Genomic DNA, 24,527 nt, shown 5'->3' on the forward strand with positions numbered 1-24,527 from the left:
GCTCCCCGTGAGATTAGGGTGAGGCTGGCCCTCACCTGAAACCACATTCTTGGCCTTTTCTCTCTCCTTTCACCCTTACAAGTTTCTCCAGAGAACACATCTTTAAAAAAATCGCTTGCACACAATTCCCTGTCCTGGGCTTCTTGACCTTCTGGAGGACCCAATCGAAGATACCCAGGTATCTTTATGGGAAATGTAAATGTCCTCAAGAGGGAATTTTTCCTGTAACCTAATTGTCATCTCTGCATTTAAGTTTAGCAGCAACCCTCCCCCGTCGCCTCCCTCACACCAGGGAGAGGGTTCTGGACTCTTCTCCCTGAGTATACTCAGTTGCATTTTGCTTCTGCCCTTGCCCGTTGCAGTCAGCCTGGGGGAAAGCCATACCTGCCTCCTCTGATGAAGTAGCAGCTCCCAGATTTGCAGGCACCACAGCTTTTCATGCCTCTGGTCTCACAGTTCTGCACCCGGCATTTTACAGCTGGTAGAAGCTCTTCACCACTGGTAACCTTGAGTTAACTTTGTTGGATGTAATCCACACATGATTGAGAAGTTCAGTCACACTCTCCCACTCTGCTGCCTTTGGGGTTCTAGAAACTAAAAAGACTTTTTCTGCCCAATAAATAATCAGAACTGACAAGAGAAGTAGTAACAGGATCTATAGTTGTTGAATCTGCTAATAATGATCCCCAAATTCTTGCTGTGATGGCTGGCATCAGTGTTTCACACAGGTTGTGAAATCTCCCCAGCATGTCTGTGTAGGGCTGGAGACAAGGGCTCCTGAGGCAGGAAAGAGGCAGGAGAGGAACCCACCCTCTAACCCCCTCCCCGGTCTCTCCCATCCCTGTCTCTCTGGGGCTCAAGTCCTAGCGCCTGAGGGGGAGAAAGGGTTGCTGATGGGCCCTCTGTGACTTCAGACTGTCAGGAGTATTTTCTAGAGGTAATTGTTAGCAATAAACAACTATGATAATAATAATAATAATAATAATAATCACTGTGTGACTGCCCTTGTGCACGGAGTACATTTATAGTCTCTGGCTCCTTCATTGTTCAGTGCAATTCCATTTATTAACATAATGCTAATAATAGCTATCAATTAATGAGTTCCTCCTGCATCCCAGGCATCACCCTAAGCACTGTACACATGTTATTGAATGTGATGCTCCAAACAGCCACCAGGTGGGGGATGGGTAATTCCACGTGCCCCAAAGCCTCCTCCCAGTGAGCTGTGTCCAGCCCTCTCACCTCTCTGTCCCATCTCGCCCCAGTGTCACCTTGTCAGGGAGGCCTCGCCCACACCCTATTTAAAGTCACAGCTCCCACCCCCTCATTCTGTCTCACCGCAGTTACCCCCACCACCCCCACAGTGCCTCCTGTTAAGACTTAGAGCTGAGTGCCTGGGACATACTAAGTACCTGATCAATCTTTGTTTAATGAATGAAGGGTTTCAATAATTAACGACCATGTCATAGATTTTTTGAAAACAGGCTGAGCAAAGATAAATGATGTACCCAGCATCCTACAGGTAGTGAGTAACAAGAGTGTATTCAAAACCGCCCGATCTGGCTAACTCAGAAGCCCATGTTCTTCACCATTTAAGTGTTCCATTAATTCGACCAACAATGCTAGCACCTCCGATAAGCCAGAGCTGGGCCAGGCAGGGGGAGCAATATGGAAGGTCTGCTTCCAAGGAATTCGCTGTCCAAACAACCTCGTGAGACGTGTGGGAAGGGAGCAAGAACCACTTTCCCCAAGTTAACAGTGGAGGATTTTGTGGGCTCCCAGCCTGCATTGGCTTATCTGTGTGTCCGTCTGCCCCTTCCCAGTGGACAGTGAGCCTGGGAGCTCCTTGACGGGACTGGGGCTCATCATTCTCTCTGTACCTCTGGTGCCTTGTATAATACTGGCTCTTAGTCCTTGAACTACATGTTCGTTGATTGAATGAATGAGGAAATTGTAGCTCAGCGCAGCAGAGCGGCTCGACTGGGCTCCCACGGTGTTACTGGTGAGCCTCGTTCAGAATCACATCCTAGTTCTTCTGATTCTAAAGGCAGGTGTCTCCAAATCTTGGGTTCCAGGTGCCACTCGGCTGCCCTCCCCCCACCGTTTCTTTAACACAATTACAAATGACTGCAGATAACGTACAGCACGGGAAAGAAACCTACTCCTTCTGCTGTCAGACAGATTTGAAAGATCAAAATAATGTGGTTTAGCAATTTGTTTCAATTGATGCCTAGCCTTCCAAAGCTTGCAAGTTTGACTTTCTCAAGTCAGGGAAAAAATAGCTGTTTCCTTATGAAAAGCAGTGTGGGGGAGTGTATCGTCTCATGAGAGCTTCAACAGAGCCCTATGTACAGACACTGTCCAGGTCTCTGCGAGAAACAAAGGAAGGAGCCAGTGAGAAGGTGGTCATAGTAACAATTACTGTAATGACAAATGTCATGATAATGGGAATGGCTGTAATTTTAAATGCTCACTATATGCTGGGTGCTGTGCTAAGCTCTTAAATGCATTATCTCATCTGATACTTATAATAACTCTGGTGATGGGTTGAATTGTGTCCCCTTAAAAATCCATATTTGAACTCCTAACCCAAAGTGCCTCAGGATATGACCTTATTTGGAAATAGGGTCATTGCAGATGTAATTAGTTAAGATGAGGTCCTACTGGAGTAGGGTAATCCGGTTTAACTAGCATCCTTATAAAAAGGAGAAAATTGAAGACAGACATGCACACAGGGAGAACACCACGTGCAGATGAAGGCAGAGAGGGGGTGATGCTTCCGCAAGCCGAGTAACACCAGCGATTGCCAGAAATCCACCAGAAACTGGAGAGAGAGGGGTGGGACTGACTCTCGTCTGCAGCCCTCAGAAGGAACCAGTTCTGCTGACACTTTGATCTTGGACTTTCAGCCTCCGGGGCCGTGAGACAGTACATTTCAGTGGTTTAAACCACCCAGTTTGTGATGTTTTGTTAAGGCAGCCCCTAGCAAACTAATACAACCCCATGGAATGGCAACTGTCATTACCAGCATTTGGCAGGTGAGAAAACTCAGAGGTTAAATAATTTACCCAAGGTTGGACACAGGACACAGTCTGCCTAATTTTTTACCCTCGCAGTTAACCAGTATCCTATACCTATACAAGCTGTCCTCTGTTAGGGGCCAGAAGAATCCCAGCCAGAGAAGAACAGAGCTAAAAGGAGCCAGTGAGACCTGCATGTCTCACCACCCACTGTCCAGGTGGGAAGTCTGCGGCCCTAGTGTGAGGTGAGGCTGGAGCCAGGGCCCTGGCCCCTCATCTCTAGGCGGGCAACTCTCCCTGATGACCGGCTTCTGCTGCCTGAGGGGAAAGTTCTGTGCCTCTCAGTATGGCCAGCCCATCCCAGAAGCAGCTCCTTATGTTTCACTCACTTACTCCCCTGACTGGGGGAGCAAGGGTATTTGCAACCCCGTGTTTTTCAAATAACATATATGCATTGAACACTACATCAAAAACTAATGATGTACTATATGTTTGCTAACTGAACATGATTAAAAAAAAAGTAAAACATATGTGTCCTTTTCGGATCACGAAAATAATACACGATCAGAAAGAAAATGTAAAAAGTACAGGCGAGCACCGAAAAGAAAATCAAAGTCACCCGTAACTTCATCATTCAGACGTGAAGCACCACCTTCACACTCAGCTGTGGTCTTCCTTTTTTTTTTTTAATTCTTTTACGGCTATTTGTTTTGATCCCTCACATATAGGGATTATAAAGCTTTTTCTGTAGCAGTGGTTCTCAATCATTTTAACCCCATCTTTCTTTTTTATTATGATAAAATATACATAAAATGTACCATTTTAACCACTTGTAAGGGCAGAGTTCAGCGGCATGAAACAGTCACCACCCCCATCTCCAGAGCTCCTCATCTTCCCAGACTGAGCATCTGTACCCATTAAACACTAACCTCCCATTAGGTGCAATCATTTTTTTTAAAAAGATTTTATTTATGTACTTGAGAGAGAGTGTGTGAGTGGGAGAGAGAATCTGAAGTAGACACCACACAGAGCGTGGAGCCCAATGCGGGGCTTGATCTCACAACTGCAAGGTCATGACCTGAGCTGAAACCAAGCATTGGAGGCTTAACTGACTGAGCCACCCAGGCACCCAGTGCAATTATTTTTAAACTATCATTTATTATGGGAAAGCTGGTTTTATTTATTTATTATTTATATTGAAAAGTATCTGTAAAAAGAAAAGTAGTTTGCTAACTAATTTTTTTTCTGCCTTTCCATTTTTAATTTTTTTATTTAAATTCAATTAGCCAACATATAGTACATCATTAGTTTCAAATGTAGTGTTCAATAATTCATCAGTTGCATATAACACCCAGTGCTCATCATATCACGTGCCCTTCTTAATGCCCATCACCCAGTTTTCCCATCCCCCCGCCAACCTCCCCTCCTGCAACCCTCAGTGTTTCCTAGAGTTAAGAGTCCCTCATGGTTTGTCTCCCTCTCTGATGACTTCCCATTTAGTTTTCCCTCCCTTCCCCAATGGTCCTCTATCCTGTTTCTTACATTCCACATATGAGTGAAACCAGATGATAATTGTCTTTCTCTGATTGACTTATTTCACTCGGCATATGCTAACTAATGCTAACTAATTTTTGAAGAAAATTACTTGCAAGCTACCACTAACCAAATAGTTATTAGCCTAGCAAAATTTTCATACAGAAATTAAAGAATGTACATTTTAAAATGTTGAGAATACAGTGAGCAAAATTTTTACAGTAAAGTTTAAAGTAAAATACAGTTAAATAGGAGTCATATCCCCACTATTGAGGAAGACACTCAGACTAAGATAAACCCAGATCCTGTGAGAAAAGCAAATCTGAAGAGCCCCATAACACATCACATGCATTTCTCCTTGCGAGAGGCCAGAATACCCCCGCAGTGTGTGTCAAGGTATGTTAGCCTGTGCCCTCGCTAAGTGGGAGGGAAGCCTTCTGCCATCAGGGGAGCACAGCAGACATAAATTTCAGCTGACAAGACACACAGCTTTAAACACTGATGGATGCCAGCTCCGCCTGCGTGGGCTGGTGCAGCGGTGACTCACACACACGAGGATGTGACCTTGTCTATGGCCAGCCCTTTGTCAGGGGGCAGAGGGAGCTGGGAAGATCCATCTTCTCCTGGAACTGCAGCCCCATGCACCCCTTTCTTTTTCAGTGGAATTCAAGCTTCCTAGAATTCTTGTTCAAACAAGAATTGTTTAAATTGTATTTGGCTGGGGCGCCTGGGTGGCACAGTCTGTTGAGCATTGACTCTTGGTTTCGGCTCAGGTCATGATCTCAGGCAGGGTCCTGAGATCAAGCCCCATATTTGGCTCCACACTGGGCACGGAGCCTGCTTAAGTCTCCCTCTCCCTCTGCCCCTCCCCTGCTCATGCACACATGCACTCTCTCTCTCTCTCTCAAATAAATAAATCTTTAATAAATAAATAAACAGTAATTGGCAAATCACTCAGTTTCTAGGCCTGGAGTCTGGTCAGGGCACTGTACACTGTGAAGGGGGTGTGGGAGGGACAGGATTGGGAGGTGGGGATGCCCACCTTTGCCATCCCAAAAGGAGATCAGGTGAAATGCTTAGGATCATAGACTCTGGAGACAGAATCCTCGGTTCACATCTTGGCTCCACTTGCTAGTCAGGTAAACCGGGGCAAGAACTTAATCTCTTTGCACCTCAGTTTCCTTGTGTGTAAAATGGAGATAATGCCTTAGATTAGGCCCCTTGTAGATAGGCTCTGAGCTGGAGCATTGGGTGAGGCAGGTTTATGGGAGGGTGAACTCAAGAAATGCACTGTAAGGGAGTGAGGGAAGCAGCTTGGAGCAGAGCAAGAAGCTGATCGGAAATGTGGTTGCAACTGAGGCTGCAGTTGATCCTGGGAGCTCTCTGGAGCTGGAATGGCCCTCACAGTCATCCACAGCGAGGCACAGGGCCCAGGCCTTTGTATCTTCCCATCAGCCAGTGACAGGCCCCAGGAGGGGTGCCTCCATGGGCAAGGAGGTTCCCCATGGTAGATGGTGATTCCCAGTAGGAGATCCAGCTAGGCCTGTCAGTCGCCAGTATTCCCAGGAGCTGGAGGATGTGCTTCAGCTATCAAGAGGAGAGCCGATCAGAGCCCCCCCAGGATACCCTACAGATAACAGCAGGGCCTACTGTATAGGATCATGGGGATTAAAGAGGTTTATGCCTGTATGGTGCGGGACACGATGGGAGCTAAATTACCACAAGAATAATAAGGAAGGGTGCATCCGGATACCAGCTGCACGTAGTCCTCTAGACCCGCAAACACCTGTGATTCACTTTACAGTAGGTGCAGGGGGTTGGCAGGTCCCCACGTCACTGCTCCAGCTGCATTCTGGCAGTGCTTCCAATCTTGGGGAATTCCCATTCTCACAGTCCTATGCACACAAGCAAATGCACTCACGTGGACTCCATAAACATACACACACAACCCTAAATATGTGACTTATGGGTGTTCATAGTCACCGCATACATAGCTATTTATCAGTCTGGTCTGCTGGTTTTCAAATTTGTTTTCCAAAAGAGATTTTACAGAGAAGCCCAATATCATGGCCCCTCATTTAACATATATGTTAACATTAAGATTATAGGTAACATTACTTTGTTTTTCTCCTAAATTTGCTCCTTGGAGAGCGCCTGGGTGGCTCAGTCGTTAAGCGTCAGACTCTTGATTTCAGCTCAGGTCATGATCTTGGGCTTGTGCGGTCAAACCTAGCTTCAGGCTCCACACTGAGTGTGGAGCGTGCTTGAGATTCTCTCTCTCCCTCTCCCTCTGTTCCTCCCCCTGCTTGCGAGCGCATGCATTTCTTCTCTCTCTCCCCCTCTCAAAGAAACTTTTTGCACCTTTGAAGACTCCTCATTAGCCCTCCTCATTTATTAAAAAATAAGCAAGCAAATTTCTGCCGTAACAAAGATGAAGCAAAGCCAAAGCGGGGAAGCTGGCCTGGGCCCTCAGGTCAGCGCACCCTGGTCAGCCCCCAGGCAGGGCGGGAGGGAGGAGAGCAGCCGTGATGGCAGGTCCATGCACAGCGCCTCAGAGGCGGGAGAGGGCACCATCTTAGCTGGGACCCAAACCTACATTCTTTATTTTAATCACTTTTGATTTTAATGTGTACAATAAAAAGATAACTAGCATTTGAGGTAGCAAGAAGGGGTTTCTTCTTTAGGTTTTTTAAGAGGCAGATATTTAGTAAAGAAAAGTACAGATGGTACGTGGAGGCCACAAAAATCACTAAGGTGATACACATATCATGGGGGTTTCTTACTGCTTTATCTTTATCTGGAAAGGCACTTTGGTCATCCTCTTTAAAGGTGAAGAAATGAATCACAAAAGAGCGGAAGAGAGAGAGAGAAAGCAATAGCAGAACAGTTGTCATCTTGGGCGGCCTGCCTAGTCACCAAAGCAGCAAACGATACTGTACTTTTACACCCAAGATTTTTGTGGTAGGAGTAATAGCCTTTTTGTTTCATGGCCTTTCACCACATTCTGCGTGTTCTTCGTAATAAAAAAAAAAAAAAATGGGTTTGGCCAGGGGGTAGGTGTCCATTAAACAGACAAGAGCCAGGCAGCTTTGGGTAAGCTGCCTGTGGCGGCTGGTGGAACTTGGCCCTGGACCCCAGGCAGCACAGTGTGGAAATCCCTGCCCTCGTCCTGATTGTGCCATCATCTTGAGTCTGAGTACTTGGTTAGCTTTACGGTGGAGCCTTCTCCTACGGACTCCTTGTGGGTGGGGTTCTAGAAAGACCCCTGCATTCTCAGTGGCTGGCCCACAGTCTGGCCTCTACTAGAGTCCCAGCTCATGGTCAGTGAACAAACACATCAGAGATTTTTGTCACCACCTGTCCCCCACCTCCTCGACATCTCTTAAGGGCTTTATGTATAGTAGATATACAGGAAAGACTAGTTAGCTGGTTGGATGGGTGAGTGGGTGGGTGAAAGGGTGGATGGGTGTATGGGTAGGTGGATGGACACAGGAATGGATGATAGAGAGAGACAGGTATATACAAGGATGGATAGATGGATGAATAGATGAGTACGTGGGTGGGTGGATGGATGGATAGGTATGTGGGTAGGTGGATGGATACACGGAGAGAAGGCAGGTGGGTAGATGGGCAGGTCAGTGGTCAAAGATGAGTGAGCAGGTGGTCTGTAGGTAAATAGGTGGGTGAGAAGGAATGAGTGGTGAACAGGCCCAGAAGAGGTAATTGCAATTCATGTGTGTCTGCTTCGTTCTAATCAAAGCACATTTTCTCTGGGAGGCTCTACAGAGGTGATGGCCCTGATGTCTTGACTCCTCTTCCGTACAAGTCCTGACCTCTAGAAAGTGTTTGCTGCATTTTCTGATGTGAGACCCCATCTTGTCATCTGACTCATGGAAATACATGTTTCATTTCATGCCATTATTCTTCACTCACACTTCACCCTTTCAGGAATCGGGCCTCATTAAAATCTGTCCTCTTCCCAGTTCCTCTTTGAGGAAGTTCCTTGTTAGGGCATTTCTGCTGTGAAATGTATCATACCAACTGATGTGAGTCCCAACCTGAATGCTAAAGACTGTTATTAGCAGATTTAGCCTAGAGATGTTTCAGAGTTGTCAGTTCTGATGTTCATAGGATTATATTTTCAAACATCATCACACATCCTCTATGACAGACTTGATTACTGTGATGAACTAGTTTTCTTCCTTTAAGAAATGTTCCGGTTGCAAAAATGATTCTGAAAGCATTGGTGAAAAATGCCGGGCAAAACTGAAGTGACACCATCTCATTTGGGTGGCTTATTTACCTTCCTGGGAGAAGCAGCCCGGTGTGGCAGAAAGAGCACTGGACGTGGAGTCCACAGACCTAGGTTTGCATGCTGTCTCAGCCATCTTAGCAGTGGTGACCTTGGGGAAGTCTCCAATCTTTACATTCCCTGCTGCAAAATGAGACCAGTGACCAAGAGCCCCTTGCTGGGTTGCTCTGGAGATGAATTAAGGAAGCTGTGTTACAAACTGTAAAGTGCAGTGTATGATTAAGGGGTCCCCAGTAGAAGAAGAAAGCAAGCCATAACTCATCTATATCATTTTATTTATTTATTTATTTATTTATTTATTTATTTGAAAGAGAGAGAGAGAACGAGAGCACAAGCAGTGGGAAGAGGCAGAAGGAGAAGGAGAAGCAGTCTCCCTGCCGAGCGGGGAGCCCAACTTGAGGCTTGATCCCAGGACCCCCAAGATCATGACCTGAGCCGAAGGTGAACGCTTAACAGACTGAACCACCCAGGTGCCCCCAGATAAATGAATTTTAATCTTCATTTAATCTTCCTCCTCTTCCTCATCCCGGTTAGTCTGGAAGTAACGCAGTTTGGACTCTCTTTGCCATTAGCAACTCCGCCCAAACTATCACATAGGTTATTCTTCTTAAGATGTTTTTTGGTGGCATATTTCAAATACCTTTTTGGGAAAGTCACCTCGGAAGTCACAGTAACCTGGCCTCACCCCTTTCCCTGGCTAACCCCCCAAGATTCCCAGCTTTGCCATTCGCTTGGATTCGCTCTTGAAGAAACAGCTCAAATTTGGCAGCATCCAGGATTCCATCTTCTACAGGGGGGTGTGGTCAGAGGTCAGCTTCAGAACTTCCTTCTTTTTTTTGTCCCCCTTCACCCCAGCCTTTTCATGGGAGCCATGGTGGTAGCATGTATCACTCTGCTTTTTTTGGGGGGGGGGGGCTTAAACAAGATGAGAAATCAGATATTTATAGTGAAAAAATTAACTGTATGTCCAAGAAGTAATTAACACCCTTCTGGGACATGGGATTTTTATTATCAGTGATGGAACCACAGCATAAAAACCTGGCACCACCACAGAGAAGTGGCTGTTCCCCTTTGCTCATTCATTCCTTCTATAAATATTTCCTACCATCTACAGTATGAGAGGCATGGGGAGGGGGGTGCCAAATGTGGTCCTTATACTGAGCTGGAGACAAATAGTAAGCAGATATTTATCTGAATAACTATTTGGGTATAGATTGTGGAAAGTGCTCTGGAGAAAGCCACAGGGTGTGTTGTGAACTTAGAACATGGAGGCCTGACCAAGGCTGGGAATCAGGAAAGGCTTCCCTGGAAAAAGAAAAAAGAAAAGAAAAGAAAAAAGAAAAGAAAAGAAGACAAGACTTTCCTGAAGAGGTGACTTTGAGTTGAGATTGAAGAATGAATAGGAGCTAACTAGGCAAAGACGGCCAGAAGGGCGTTCCTGGAAAAGGCAAGAGCAGATGCAAAGGCCCTGGGGTGAGAGGAAGTGTGGCACCTTTGAGAAAGCAAAAGAAAGCCAATGTTGCTGGAACAGAGTGGCACAGGATGAGCCTGGGGAGTGGGCCAGAGGGTTGGGTGGAAGCCAGATCATGTCGCACCTGTTTATCCTAAGAGCAGTGGGACCCTGTGGAAGGGTGTCTGGCAAGGGAGCAAACTGATAGCTGTTTTTAAGAAGCTTCCCCTGGGGGCAGTGGAGAGAACAGGTTAGAAAGAAGCAAGAGCACCTGCAGGGACACTGGTACTAACCTGTGGTGAGTGGGGAGGGAGAGAAAGCAGTTGGATTCAAGACATGTCTTGGGAAAAAATGTCAGTCATGATAGAAAAGGGGGGGTGATCAAGAATGTACTTCTAATGCAGTTACTTTCATTTTGAACTGAATGGCTCTCAAGTTACATACACTGTAAACATCCTACAGTAAATGAAAGAAATGTATCCATAGACTCTACAGTGTTCTGTGCAGTGTAACATCTGGGTAATCTGAACATTTTCATGGTGGTCCAGGGGAAACTGGCTGCTGCAGTTACCCTTCCCGATCTTGCAGAAAAATATTCCATATATGCAGAGATCAGGACCCGAAAGATGTGCTCAGTAAAAACCAAGAAAGCAAGTGTGCAGGACACACCTGATTGGAGCCTTCAGGCGCTCACTGTTCGTGGGGAAGAAGACATACCGTAAACGGCCAGAACCCACTCCAGCCTGTCTACGCATGAGGTTACACCAGCGCCAGGGAAACCTCCCTGGTGTGTTGCTCCTACCCGCTGAACAGAGTGACCTCAAGTCCCAGCACCACCCCCACCATTCCTCCAGTCTGCCCTCTGTGTCCCTGGAGGCATCTCAGTGTCTTCACAAATGGTTCCTCGCTTGGCCCAGTGCCACAGCTCCTTGGTGACATCCAGTGCCTGCAAGCCATTTGTGGAGGCCTCTCCCTACATTATTGCCAGATTGTTGTTCCTCGGGGCCCCCATGGGGCCGTTATGGCCTCAGTCCTCACTGGGCAAGAAAGCCACTCTGCCCTTGCTCAGCTGGGCTCAGTGTCATGTGGGAGCTGACTTGTCTAGGCTGGTTAGAGCCAACTGTGCTCATGTCTTCCCAACTTCCTGTTCTGCGACGTCACATTAGTAGTGTGAAATTGGTCATGATGGGAGTATTTACACCACAGGAGTCCTCGAACACTACGAATCAGGACGTCTCCACCTCCCCCTCGGAGAGCTTGTTGTTAAGCATTTCCCAGCATGCCAGTGACTGGGCCCAGGGCCCAGTGGTTGCATCCTGAGCCCCACAAGCTTCCCTGTGAACAAAGCCCCGTAGCTTCCTACAGGGTTCAATCCCTGGGGTCAGGCTTGGAGACAGTGATCATGTTGTCCTCTCAGCTCCCACTCCCTACATAACACACCCAAGTACCAGTACATTGAACATCTCATTGTCTGGGGACTGTGGCCCCAAAAAGCGTCTGACAGGGGTAGGGGTGCGCTCTGCGTCCTGGCTTAGGCACAGCAGTGACCCCTGTGATTACATAGCTGCGTGTTGGAAGAGACTGTATATACTTTGTTTTTTGTTTGTTTTTAAAGATTTTATTTATCTGTTTTGTGAGAGAGAGAATGCATGCGCACATGCGAGCATAAGTTGGGGAAGGGGCAGAGGGAGAAGGAGAGAAAGAATCTTGAGCTGACTCCACACCAAGCATGGAGTCCTATGAGGGGCTCGATCTCATGACCCAGAGATCATGACCTGAGCCAAAACCAAGAGTTGGACGCTCAACCGACCGAGCCACACAGGCACCCATATACTTTGGAGAGACACCAAGAGGAATATTTCAAGGTTCTAGGGGGTCATAGCAGAGAGAATCACTGCCTGCGGGAGATAGGATGAGACCATTAGAAGGAGGGACATTCATTCTTTCAGTGATGGACTCACTTATACCAGGCCCTGTGTTCATGGGTATACAGGAGAGAGTAAGACACTTTCTACCTCTGCGCTGTTCAATGCGGTCACCCTGAGCCTCATTCAAGAGCATTTAAGATGTGGCTGGTACAAAAATGTAAAAAACATGCCAATTTCAAAGACTTAGTACCCCAAAAATGTAAAATATCTCATTAATAATTTTTACATTGATTACAATTGAAATGATAATTATTGTGGCTATAACGGGCTAAAAAATTTATCATTGACATTAATTCTACCCATTTCTTTTTTACTTTTTAAATATGGTTGCTGGATTATTTAAAATGACATATGTGGCTCATATTCTATTGGTCACCATGGTTTAACCTTTGAAGTTGCTCCTGGCCCAGTGGTATAGACTTCCAGTCAAGACAGTCAGGCTGGACCTCAAAGGACAGATAAGGTTTGGAAAATCAGAGACAGTGGGAGCAAGGAGGAGAATGTTGTATAGAAATAAGCATTCGGACCCTGCCCTCTAAGAGGGGTAGGGCGTCCCTTTCGACCTAAAAAACTATACCTCTAGGAAGTTTTCCTCAAGAAGCAGTGGTGATATGAGCAAAGACTTGGCCTTATTGGAGCGCTCATGGAAACATGGTTTGTCTTGGTGCGGGCAGGGGAAAAACTAGAAATAACCGAAATGTCCAGTGCTTGGGCTGAGCGAAATAATTTTGATGCATCTGTACAGTAGAATTATTGAGAGCCATTAGAAAGAGTTGTCACAGAGCACTAGCTAATGACATAGAGGATCGTGTGTAATATATTTGGTGAAAAGGGGGCAGATTGCAAAGGGTTATATGGCAAATCCTCACTTTTGATAACAAATTTTCAGAAGAATGTACTCCAGAACGTGAGCACTGGTGTCTCTGGGTAGAATTCTTTCTCTTTGCTTGTTTCTCCTTTCCAAATTTTCTACAATGAATATATATTACTTTAGGTCTTGGTTAAAAAAAAAAAAAGGAAGACTTAAAGAACATATTAACTTTAAAAGACCTAGACTTTATTCCAGTCTTGGCCCTTACTAGTCAAGGGACTTTAGCTAATAAGCTCTTGGACTCACTTTTCCCATCTGTACAATAGGATATCTGAATACTTGGCTCATAGGGTTGTCTTGAGGACTAAGTGACCCATGACTACCTGGCATGGTTCCTGGCACCTGTAGGCTCTCAGCCGTTATTAATACTTTTCTCCTTTCTGTCCCGCTCTATCTTAGATGGACCCTGATTCGCACTTAGAAATGAATGGAGCAGGGAAGGGAGAAAAGTTGGAAGTAAACATCAGAGAGGCCTTGAACATGTCCTACTCTCATGTCAGCCTCAATTTTCTGAGCCTGGAGGAACTTCTTTCTCCTCAAGGCCAAACTCTAGTGAGTTGGATCCCCACTACTTGGGGTCCAGTTAACTGAGGGCATGTTATGTCATTTAATCTGAAAAAAACTTGGAGGGTGTTGCCTACCATAGGCTGTAGGCCAGCTTGAAAAACTCGAGGTTTGAGACCTTAGGGTACATACAACTAATGACTGTTGTGACAGATCAGCTCTAGACTGTGGCTCTAGCAGACCTTTTGTGTGAAAACACGAAGAATGCAGAATTTTGCATATGCTTATGTATGTATGATCTACATACGTAATACATTGTGTATTTTTACAGACCCACAGTATGTGATAAAACAGTGACCTAGATTCTCCCGGAGGCACACAGGATCTTTTGTAGGCCATCTGTAGTGATAGTTAATCCATAGAACCACTGTCCATTTCCCCTTTAGCAATCTGGCAGGGTCCCTGCGGTGTGCACGGGCTGTACAGTGCTTTCCAAAATGTACCAGAAAAATTCCCTGTTCATCCTCAAATCTAGTACTTCTATCAACTGGCTTATGGAGGGCTGCCTCAGTAATCCATGTTTAATGACCTTGGCCACTGGACAGCTGTCTTAGGAATTAAAGTCTCTTGGGAACAGAGTATTCTGAGGTTCTAAGCTTCAGTGTACTGGAAACATCCTATTTCCCCCCAGTGATGGGATGTGGAGATGTCCAACTTGGTATCTTCTCCTTGGGCTCACTCTCCTCACCCCAACTTGTATGAGGAGTAGTGACCATCACAAGAAGTGGGATTTATCACATGTCTCCCCCATAGGACAGTCACTGGATCTCAGCTGGGGCTAAGCTCTGTGCCTCAGTTCATCTGTAGGATGATGGGGATGTTGGCTAGCATGGTCAGAGCAGGGGCTCTCTGATCTCTGAGGCGTCTTGTGACTCTGAAGTAGTGAAAGAGAAAAAGTTTTCAAGATGGGAGCCAACATTTACTAGCACCCAAAGTACTGAGCTTCCTGGGAGCAAGCCCTGCCCATGAGCAGACATGCTTAGTACTATTTCATAGAAGAAGAACCCGGTTCAGGAGGCCACGTAGCATGCCCAGGCTCACGAGCTGGGAAGTGACAACTATGCCCAGGCTCACGAGCTGGAAAGTGACGACCGTGCCCAGGCTCACAACGTGGGAGTGATAACTGGGAAGTGCAGAGTCACGGTTTTGGGCCTGATGTCAACCACCTCTAATGCCCATGTTCTTTTTACACTCTGGTTCACTCCCCCACCTTCCTCGGTGGAATCCTTTGGAACCTAAGTTTGCACTGTCACCCCAGCCATGTTCCCACAGAAAAATCTGCACAGGTATCATCTCGAGTCCTCCCTCCACCTGCTGAGCTCGCTGACTCTCTGAGCTCCCAAGTACCGCCTCTCTTCTTGCTCTCCTCTGCCACTCATTTAGTCTGGCTCTCACGTTTACACTCACCAGATTATTCTTCCTAAATAATCTTCGACCGCGTTATTCCTTATTATTAAAAGCCTTCCGTGGCTCCGCATTGCTACAGGGTAGAGCCTGGCATTTTAGGAGCTCACCTCCAGCCATAACCTGTTACCAGCTATTTCTCCTCGTGCTGCTCTTCACACAGAAGGGATATTAGCTACACTCCCACACACACACATCGAATTTTCAACCTTCACAGCTGTGCTTATGGGTTGCTGTTGTTTCACTATCATCTTCTCAACCATGCATTCATTCAGCGAGTAATTTTTGAGAACTTACTATGGCCAAGCACTGTATTGGGAGGCCAGGAGTACAGCAGTGAACCAAACAAACAGAAATCCCTTCCTTCAGATAGTTTACAACCTAGTGCAAGGAGAGAGTCCATAATCGGCATATTAAGTAAGCAAATTACACAGTATGTGAGAGGGCAGCAGTTGCTATTTAAGAAGGAAAAAGAAAGAAATTGCAGGAAGGGAAGGAGGATCAGAAGGGGAGCAGGGAGACATTTTAAACAGGATGGCTGGAGGAGGCCTCACTGGGAAGGCACTGCATGAGAAAAGACTGAAGGTGTGAGAGGGATCAGTGCCATGACTGAGGGAAAAGTGATCCAGGCGGTGTGAAAGCCTTGGCTGCCCATGTCTGCAGCACTTGGGGTAGGAGGAGCTCCTACTTCCGGCCAAGATGGAAGCATCTTGCCTTAAGCAACTAAAAAGCCAGTCAAATCATGGGAAGCAACAGTTCTCCAACCCTGGACTACAGACAGCAGAGGAGAGTGACCCCTGAGAGAAGGGACACAAAGGACGTGAGCCTGACGATGGCCCAGCTTACTGCCTGGAGAGTTTCCAGGCCACGGCACAGGAAGGGTGGCCCAGACAGAGCCCAGCAGTCCACCAGGTTGATGATGTGAATTGAGACAGTTGAAAAATTTGAATTAAGAGAGACCAAGAAGGCTAGAATTTGCAGACAGAATAGTGGAGGGAAGAGAGGCAGGGCAGCAGAGAGCTGCAAGGAGCCGCCTCAAGTCTTCAGCTGCAGACTCATCGACACCTGCTGATGTAGTGAGGAAACCGTCTGAGGCTAGGAAAAGCATCAGCAGAAAGGAACAGGCAGAAGGATCCTCAGAGCTCGTGCAAGGCCAGGAATCATTCATGTTCACACCAGCCAGGGTGAAACACTTCAGAATGGAAGATAGAAGGCTATTGTCCCAGTAGTCAACACTAGACTAAAGGTGGCTCTGGTCCCACCAAAGAAAGCTTAGAAGCAAACCTCGAAAGGGTCAAACTCATTTCAAGTAACTTAATTATGTCCCAGACAAAGCTTAAGAATATTTAAAGTAATATTAAAAAATATCTAGCACCCAGTGATGGGTCTGATATCACATCAAAGATTACCAAGCAGACAAAGAAGCTGGAGGGTGTGGAAAGCACAAGGAGGCCAGTGTAGCTGGGACAGTGTCAGTGAGGGGAGACACAGAGACACCAGCAGAGAAATCAGAGGCCAGATTTCACTGGTCCTGGTAAACCCTGCAAGGTCTTTGGGTAACTCAGTAGTCAGGAGAAGATACTTTCTTTCTTACCTCCCCTACCAGACTGAAAAGTGCCCCTGCTTTGTTCCAAACTCACAGGGGACCACAGAGCAAATGGCCTTTCGGCCAAGGGTAGCCTTGAGCACACACCTGCCCATGATCAGCTCTCACACTGTACTCTCAAGAGAGAAGAATGCAGAAGCAGGAAGAAGAGGCGAGAACGAAAAAAAAGTACTGAAAAGGGGACATCTCCCATTTGGGACAAGAAAGGGCTGGGGGAACCTGCTTCAGTCCTGCCTTCCAGTCTCAGATCCCGCCCCCAAAAGATGTGTGTGACTTGGGAAAAATCTTCCTAGCCACCATGACTTGTTTGCTTGTTTGATGAAAATTAATGATGGAGTGTCACCTACTTCTAAAGAGAGTTTGAAGCAGCTTTGAATAACAAGCATTATACACACAGCAAGGCCACTGAAACAGAAGTCAAAAATTGAAAATCATACAATGTGAGGACGAAATAGATTCCGAAAACCTAGACTGGTATAGTGAACTTAACGATGAATTTAAATGAACTGGCTGCCAAGTGATAAAGAGAACTGAACCTCATTTTCTCCATCTGTGAAATGGGATTAATGATCTCCACCCAGCCTACCCTCCGAGAGCTGCTATGAGGATTACCAAGGCTGACCAGATGAAAATGTGCCTTCGGGACTCTTCTGGTGCAAGTAACAGAAAACCGTCCTTACCCAAAGATAACAGTGAAGTCCAGGACAAGGCTTCTTCATCTGTCCATCGCTGGGACCACTTCCTCCTGTGCCAGCTCCCTGCTCCGCCTCTGCGAAGTAACTTCTGGATCGCATCATCACTGCACCAAGTCCAGCAACCAAGGGAGCTCATTTCCCCAGTAGTGCCCCCCAAATCCCTGGAAGTGAGTCCCCTTTGCCTTGATTCCTGGCTTGGGTCACGTGCCCATACCCGACCCGATCGCTATTACCAGAGGACCGCACTGATTGGCTTAGTCTAAGTCATGTGATTCAGCCCTGCATAAAGAAAGTTTCCTAGAACTTCCAGGTAGAGTGGGGCCAGGTGGATCTCAGGGTTGGCTTTTCTCTTTTCTCTACCTCTCTTCCAACAGCTCCATTCTCTGCCCTTCTCTGTGCCCTGGGAAGCTGTTCCCATGGTTAACGTCATCCAGGGTCCCTTGTCCTCAGCTTCTGGTTGGATTTAGCCAGTGGGGAGTACAGGCAGGAGATTGGAGGCCAAGAGGAGAGAGAGAGGTCAGGGTGCAGCCTTCAGCCTTGCTTTGGTGCTGTATCTCTTGAAATAAATGTGCCCTCTCTCCAAGGCTATGGCTCCTCTTTTGTGTCTCCCCCTCTTGTGAAGCTCTGAGGAGACTATTTCTTCCTCTGCTCCTCTGCTCTGAGGTATATAACAGCTCCTGCCATTACTAATCTGTGGGCACAACACTGTCTTTTGTCTGCCCTCGTAATCTCTTACCCACTCTGCAGTAGTCCTTAATTAAGGTTTTCCTTTGAACCATCCAGGATCAATTTTCTTACTTCTTGTGACCCTGTATTTGTTATCTATTGCTTCATAGCAGATTATCCCAAAGTGTACTAGCTGAGAGCAACAATAAAGATCTATTATCTCATGTAGTTTCTGTGGGTCAGGAATTCAGGAGTGACTTAGCTGGAAGGTCCTAGCTTAGGGACTCTAATATATGTAATTGCAGGCAAGATGGGACTGCAGTAATCCTAAGCCTTCCTGGGGCTGGAGATTTGTTTCCAAGATGGTTCACTGACATGTTGGCAAATGAATGGTGGCTGTTGGCAGAAGGACTCGGTCCTCATCACATGGACGTCTCCATAGGGTGCTTGGGTGTCCTCTTCACATGGTGGCCAGCTTCCACCAGCATAAGTGATCCAAAAGAAAGCAAGGCTGGAGCGGCAGTGTCTTTGGGTGGTCTAGTTTTGGAAGTCACACTCTGCCATTTCTGTAATATCCTACTGGTTACACAGACCAGCCCTGTTCAGTGTGGGAGGGGATGGTATAGGTTGTGAATACCCATAGGTGAGAATCACTGGGGCCATCTTAGAGAGTGGCCATCACAACCCCTGACCAACATCATCTCTAAATTAAAATCAGGGTACTATTATCATTCAAAGGGGGATCAGTTGGTGAGCAAGAAAAATAAATATCCACCGCACAGTGTTTGACGGCTATAAACCAGGTGCAATATCAATATAGGGAATTGAGACTCTTAAATTCACCAGCTGGACCCATAAGTCAAGCAGGGGTCTTAGAAGAGCCCCTATGGTTGGGAGTAAAGACCCTCTCGAGCCCAGGCCAGAAGTGGGAGGGAAGAGACAGCCCATCTTAAGCAAAAACGTTTCTAGATTTATCATTCCGAGCTTCAGCTGGCCCCACTCCAGCCCTGAAAACAGCTTCAGACACCCACTGCGCTTTCCTGGTCCACGCCTGGCATTTCTCAGCCGTCGTTCTGGTTTCTGCTGCTAGAAGTAGCCTCCTGACCCCCCTCAGCCTGAGACCACCTCAATAGGTGGGGCTGTCAACAGCTGCCCTTCCCTCCCTTTCTGTATTTCCCCCTGCTGACTCCTGTCTCTTTCCTTCCCAGGAGAATTAGTGGAAGATTTTTTTAATTGATGGAAGATTTTTAGGCTTAGCCCACGAAGCCAAGTGAATAGTCCCCAATCCCCATATGGAGCCATCTGGCTTTCAGATGGAGGAGCCGAGCCAAGAGAGGGAATGGGTTCTCAATCAGGCATGCCAGGGACACCTTCCTGCCAGCCCCGCCTGCTGTTTCCAAGGTGGGAGATGGGATTGGTGACTCTTTGGGACCAAGAGCTGAGGGCCACTGGTGCTGGGAAGAGCCTGGGACACTGTCACATCAGTACTCCTTGCCCTTGGCCTGCCTCATGCGTTTGTCCTCATGCGTGTACACACTTAGACATATCCACACATTGGCAGATGCAAACTCACACCCAGACTGCTGTACAGATGGAGAAACCAAGACACACTCAAGATTTAGAGGGCCTCCTGCCCAACCCTAGCCTCTATGTGTAACCTGATGTCAGCCATTGGGGGCTTGGAAAGGTTCTCAGGAAGCTCCATCTCTCAGTTCAGGGATGACCACAAACAACCTCAAGCTGTCTTCACATTCCTGTGGGCTTGCAGTCTCATGGTCCTGCTTGTACTGAATTCATTCAGGATTTGGACCATCCCAGATCCCTGAGGTTTTCCTAAGCTCTGGGCCCCATTGATCCATGCCTGGAATGCAGACCCCCTCCCCCATTAGGACAGCCACACAAAACAAAAACGAATAGGCCTGAAAGCCATCCCCTTTTATAAGGATTTGTGAGGGGTTCCAGGGAAGATTTGGGGATCAGGGGGAGGGGGTTTGTACCACAGAATGTCATTTGAATGACTTCAGGTTGGACCTCACTTGCTCCTGACCTAGTTTGTGCTCTGCCACCCTCCCTGTCACTGGGGCCACTTCCCCTGCAGTGGTCTCACCGGGCCTCCCACCCCTCTTGGGCCTTCTTCTTTGCCCAGAAGATAGCTCCCTCCTGTTCCCCCCCCCCCCCCACTCAGGTTCTTACCTTCCACACAGGAGGCTAATCAAGCTTCCTAACTACCCCAAGATCATTTCCTCTTAGGAAGAATTCTGGGCCCAGCTTCCAGATAATACAAACTTGGTCTCCTTACACACTAGGAGACTACCACCAAAGGGATGAGGGGGCCCTGGGCTAGAAGCTGGGCGGCCTGCCTCCCAGCACAGTGCCCTTTCCAAATCCCCTGTCCATGAGCTCCACAGCCTTGCCCATTCTTCCTGTACCATTCCTTTGCTGGGCACCTTTCTCTCGCTTTGCCAGGCCGCCCTGCAGCCTGAGCCCTCTGGCCTCGTGCCTGGACTGGTGCAGTACCAGCTGCTTTGTTTGAGCCCTGCCCACCCCCGCCCCAGGCCAGCCTGCAGCCCACCCTGGCTTAAAGGGAAGATTCCAACAGATTGCAAATTGCCTGTCTCAGACTTTCAGGTCGACTGGTCAGCAATTTGGTTTTCCTGGGGGAGACTAATCTATTTAACAAAAATAGAACATACAGTAAAGCAAAATTAAATATTTCTAATCATGGGGATGCTTGCATCTGCAAATGACCAGGAAACTCGAAGATGGGCTGGGGGTGGGGGCAAAAAGCCTGGAGGAGGGTCTCACGATGTGTGGTTTTAGAATGACAGAGCTCAGCTGGCCACCCTGGAAGCTGGGCAAAGGCCCCACTCACTGGTCGGGTCAGCTCCCTGCTGCCGACTGCGCAGGTGAGGTGTGCACCACCATTTGTCTGCCAAACCAGGAAGCCATTGTTCACTTCTCCGCCTTCCTCAGCCCTCACATGGGCCATCTCTAAGCCCCATGGGTTCCACCTCCTTCCCGTCTTGGGAATTATGGACTCTTCTCTAGCCCTGTCATCCTCCTCTCTCACTTGGATTCCACAGTCACTTCCAACTGGCTTCCTTGCACCCAGTGCCCACCACGTGCGCATCCATTTTCCACACAGCACCAGAGTAGGCTTTTTTTTTTCAGCTTTATTGAGGCACACTTAATAAATAGGGTTTATATCTATTTAAGGGGTACTCCTCGATGACTTGATATACATACGTATTGCGAAATGATCGCAAGCGTCAAGCTAATTAACATAGCCATCATAGCCAATCACCTCACACAGTTTCCATCTTCCCTTTCTCTCTTTCTTGCTTTCTCATAGTGAGAACACTTAAGATCTACCCTCTTAGCACTTTGCAAGCTGACAGTACAATATTATTACCTATAGTCCCCATGCTGTCCACTCCTTTCCCCAGAACTTACTCACTCTGCGTAACTGAAAGTGGGTGCCCTTTGACCAACATCTCCCCATTTCGCCCTCCCTCCAGCCCCTTGCAATCACCATCCTACTCTCTGCTTCTAGGAGTTTGACTAGTGTAGATTCTACACGTAAGTGATACCGTGCAGTATTTGTCTTTCTCAGTCCTTATTTCACTCAGCATGATGTCCTCCAGGTTCATCCATGTTGTCACAAATGACAGGATTTCCTTCTTTTTAAAGAGGACGTTGGTTGTGTTACCTCCCAGTTTATAATAACCCTTCTACGGCCCCCAATTGCAACATGAGGTCCAAAGCCCTGCCTGATATGGTTCTTGCCTTCCTTGCCTCCAACAACCTCCCTACCCCTTGCATATCACCCACCCACCCGCCGTCTCGCCCTTCCTGCTGGTCCTTCATAGAGCCAAGCTCTCTCTTGCCTCCAGGCCTTTGCATATGCTTTTCCCTCTGCCTAGAACATTCCTCTCTCATCCTCTTTGCCTGCCTGACACTCATTCTTTCCTGTCCCCTCCAAGCCCTTCCTTGAGAGAGTGCCCTTCCTTTTGTGCTCATACGTCTGTACCCGCCCTTTCCTACCAACTGTCACACTGCCTTGTAACTATCTCTTTTTTTGCCTGTCACTTTCATTAGACTGGGATCTTCTCGAAGACTAAGACTTTGGCTTAATCATTGCATTTCCCCAGGGTCTGGCATAAGCATGTTCTGTCCCAGAGTAAGCACTCAAGAAACACACCATATGGCACCTGTTCCCCCATTTTCTGTGAGGAAACTGAGGCCCAGAGAGAGGAAGGAGCATAATTAGGGGCACGCAGGTGTTTGTGACAAGACTAGAACTAGAGCCCTCAACCTCCCCCAGAACCCTTTCTGGCTTAATTGTATAGAAATAGTCTCAGCAAACATCATTCAGCCCCAGGGGACACAGACCCCAGTACCAACAGCTTGCAGGTGTATCTGGATCTCCCAACCTGTGATAACCTTTGGGTTTTCGTGATAACCAAGGCAGCTCCTCTACCTTGGACTCTTCATCCCTGTTGGTCCAGAGCAGAGTGGAGCAGGGCAGTTTTGGGAACTGAGACAATAGATAGGTAACCAGCACAAGCCCCTTCTCTCCAGCTCTTCCCATTCTGATATGAAGTCCCTTTCCCCATTTCTGATAAGAGATTCTCACCTACCCCCTTGTGCAGGTAAAAACTAACAATTTTGCATGCCTCCTCACATTTTTTACTCTGGAAGCCCAAGGGGACTGGCTTGGCCACCAATGTGCTGGAGCTGGATCCTGCAGGCTCCCAAGAGAGCCAAGAGCTGCTTGTTAAATGATCCAGGATTGATGAACCAGGTGTTAAATGATAGATAGCTGGAAGTCTGCCTTGGTGGGAGTATTTACGCCATGGAAATTCTCAAACACTACAAACCAGCCCCCCCCCCCCCCACAAAGAACCCCTTGTTAAACATTTATCAATACATCCCTTCCTTCCTCCTCCACCTCCCTCCTACTCCACCCCTGCTCCCTCCCCTCCAAGGCTGCACAGACCTCACTCTGATCCCCTGCAAAGAGCTCATTCTCCCCCCCCCCCGCCCCGCCCCAGTGACTGGTTCTTGCAAAGGAGGCAGGGTGGCATGTGGTTAGAAGCATAAGCTTGAAGTCCTACTCATCTGGAGTGAATCCCGGGTCTGCCCACTGGTCACATGACCCCAGGCAAATTTCTTCTCTCACTGCCTCTGTTTCCTCATCTGTAAAACAGAGATACTGATAACACACAGTGCATCGCATTGGGATTGCTGTTGAGAATGGATTCATGAAGAACAACCCCAGAAAAAAAAAACCCAGATAATGTACACAGATGTTTCAGCAGAGCTAAAAATAGCTTGAAGGGTGTTATCTTTGCATGGAGGAAAACTGGAGAACAGAGTCGAGAAAAGGTTCATCCCAGGTACCCTTCCTGGAAAACAGCAGAGCCCAGCCTGCATCTGTGTCTTCAGACCCCTTGCTCATGGCTCTTTCCATTCTTCTAAGTGGAGGGGGAAGTGTGCTTATGCTTGCACAGATCTCTAGCTCTTATTCACAAAAACTCGAAGCTGTCAGTAAAAATCTATTCCAAGAGGGAGTATTATTTTGTTGTTGATGATGTTGCTATTTTTGCTTCTAAAAAAAATGCCTTCTTATAACATCTTTTCAAAAAAAGTTTTTAATGAAGTTTTCCTGTTAGGAAAATAATTCATGCTCATTGTAGGATATTGGAAAATATCAAAAAGTAAAAAGAAGAAAAAGCCATAATCCCACAACATAAGAACCAACCAATGTTAACATTTTTATTTGATGGGAGTGATTTTTGCATCCTTGTGAATGTACTATAAATACAATTTTTACCCTTTTTTACTTATGTTATTAGTTAGGATAAGTAACACTAGCTGCTGTAACAAAGATACCTCAGACTCCTAGTGGATCAACGCAGTAAAAATTGATGTTTCTCATATGCAAAGTCCAAAGTGGATGTTTCTGGTTGGTGGAAATTCTTTCCACATGATGATTCATGGACCCAGGCTCTTCCATCTCAGGTCCCCTCTGTTCCTTGGGCTTCAGAGTTTGCTGAAAGCACATGTGAATCTAGTTGGCAGATGGGGAAGTACAGGAGCATGAAGGGTCTCGTGGGAGGCTTTCATGGGCCAGATCTGGCATATCATATGCCACTTCTACCCACATTCCATTGGCTGGAACTGTCACATGGCCACACCCAACCTTTCTTATAAAGGTGGTTACGAAATGCAATTTAACCATGTGCCCAAGAGGGAAAGGAAATGGATTTGATGGGCAACTAGCCAGTGTCTGGTACAGTCAGAGATCACTTTTTCCAACCTTTTGTCATTTTTATAATAGAATGCTCAAGTGTGTATAACTTAGCTCAAGTCGCCCTTTGGTTAAAACCCCTTCGGTCACTTCCCCTTGCATTCAGAATTAGGCTCAGCATCCTTGATACAGTCTGTAAGTTTCCAACTGACCTTGCCCATGTCC

At 47.1% G+C, this 24,527-nt stretch overlaps 1 protein-coding gene and 1 pseudogene across 2 annotated transcripts in view; one reads left to right on the plus strand and one right to left on the minus strand.

The window, feature by feature from the left end:
* GABBR2 (gamma-aminobutyric acid type B receptor subunit 2) overlaps nucleotides 1-24,527 on the plus strand; it is a 336,632-nt gene that overhangs the window by 209,087 nt on the left and 103,018 nt on the right. The gene's annotated exons all lie outside the window — the stretch shown is intronic.
* LOC123781214 (large ribosomal subunit protein eL22 pseudogene) lies at nucleotides 9,366-9,738 on the minus strand (annotated as a pseudogene).

Source organism: Ursus americanus, chromosome 18 (genome assembly GCF_024610735.1).
Source record: "Ursus americanus isolate L20-20 chromosome 18, mUrsAme1.1.p, whole genome shotgun sequence".
NCBI lineage: Eukaryota > Metazoa > Chordata > Mammalia > Carnivora > Ursidae > Ursus > Ursus americanus.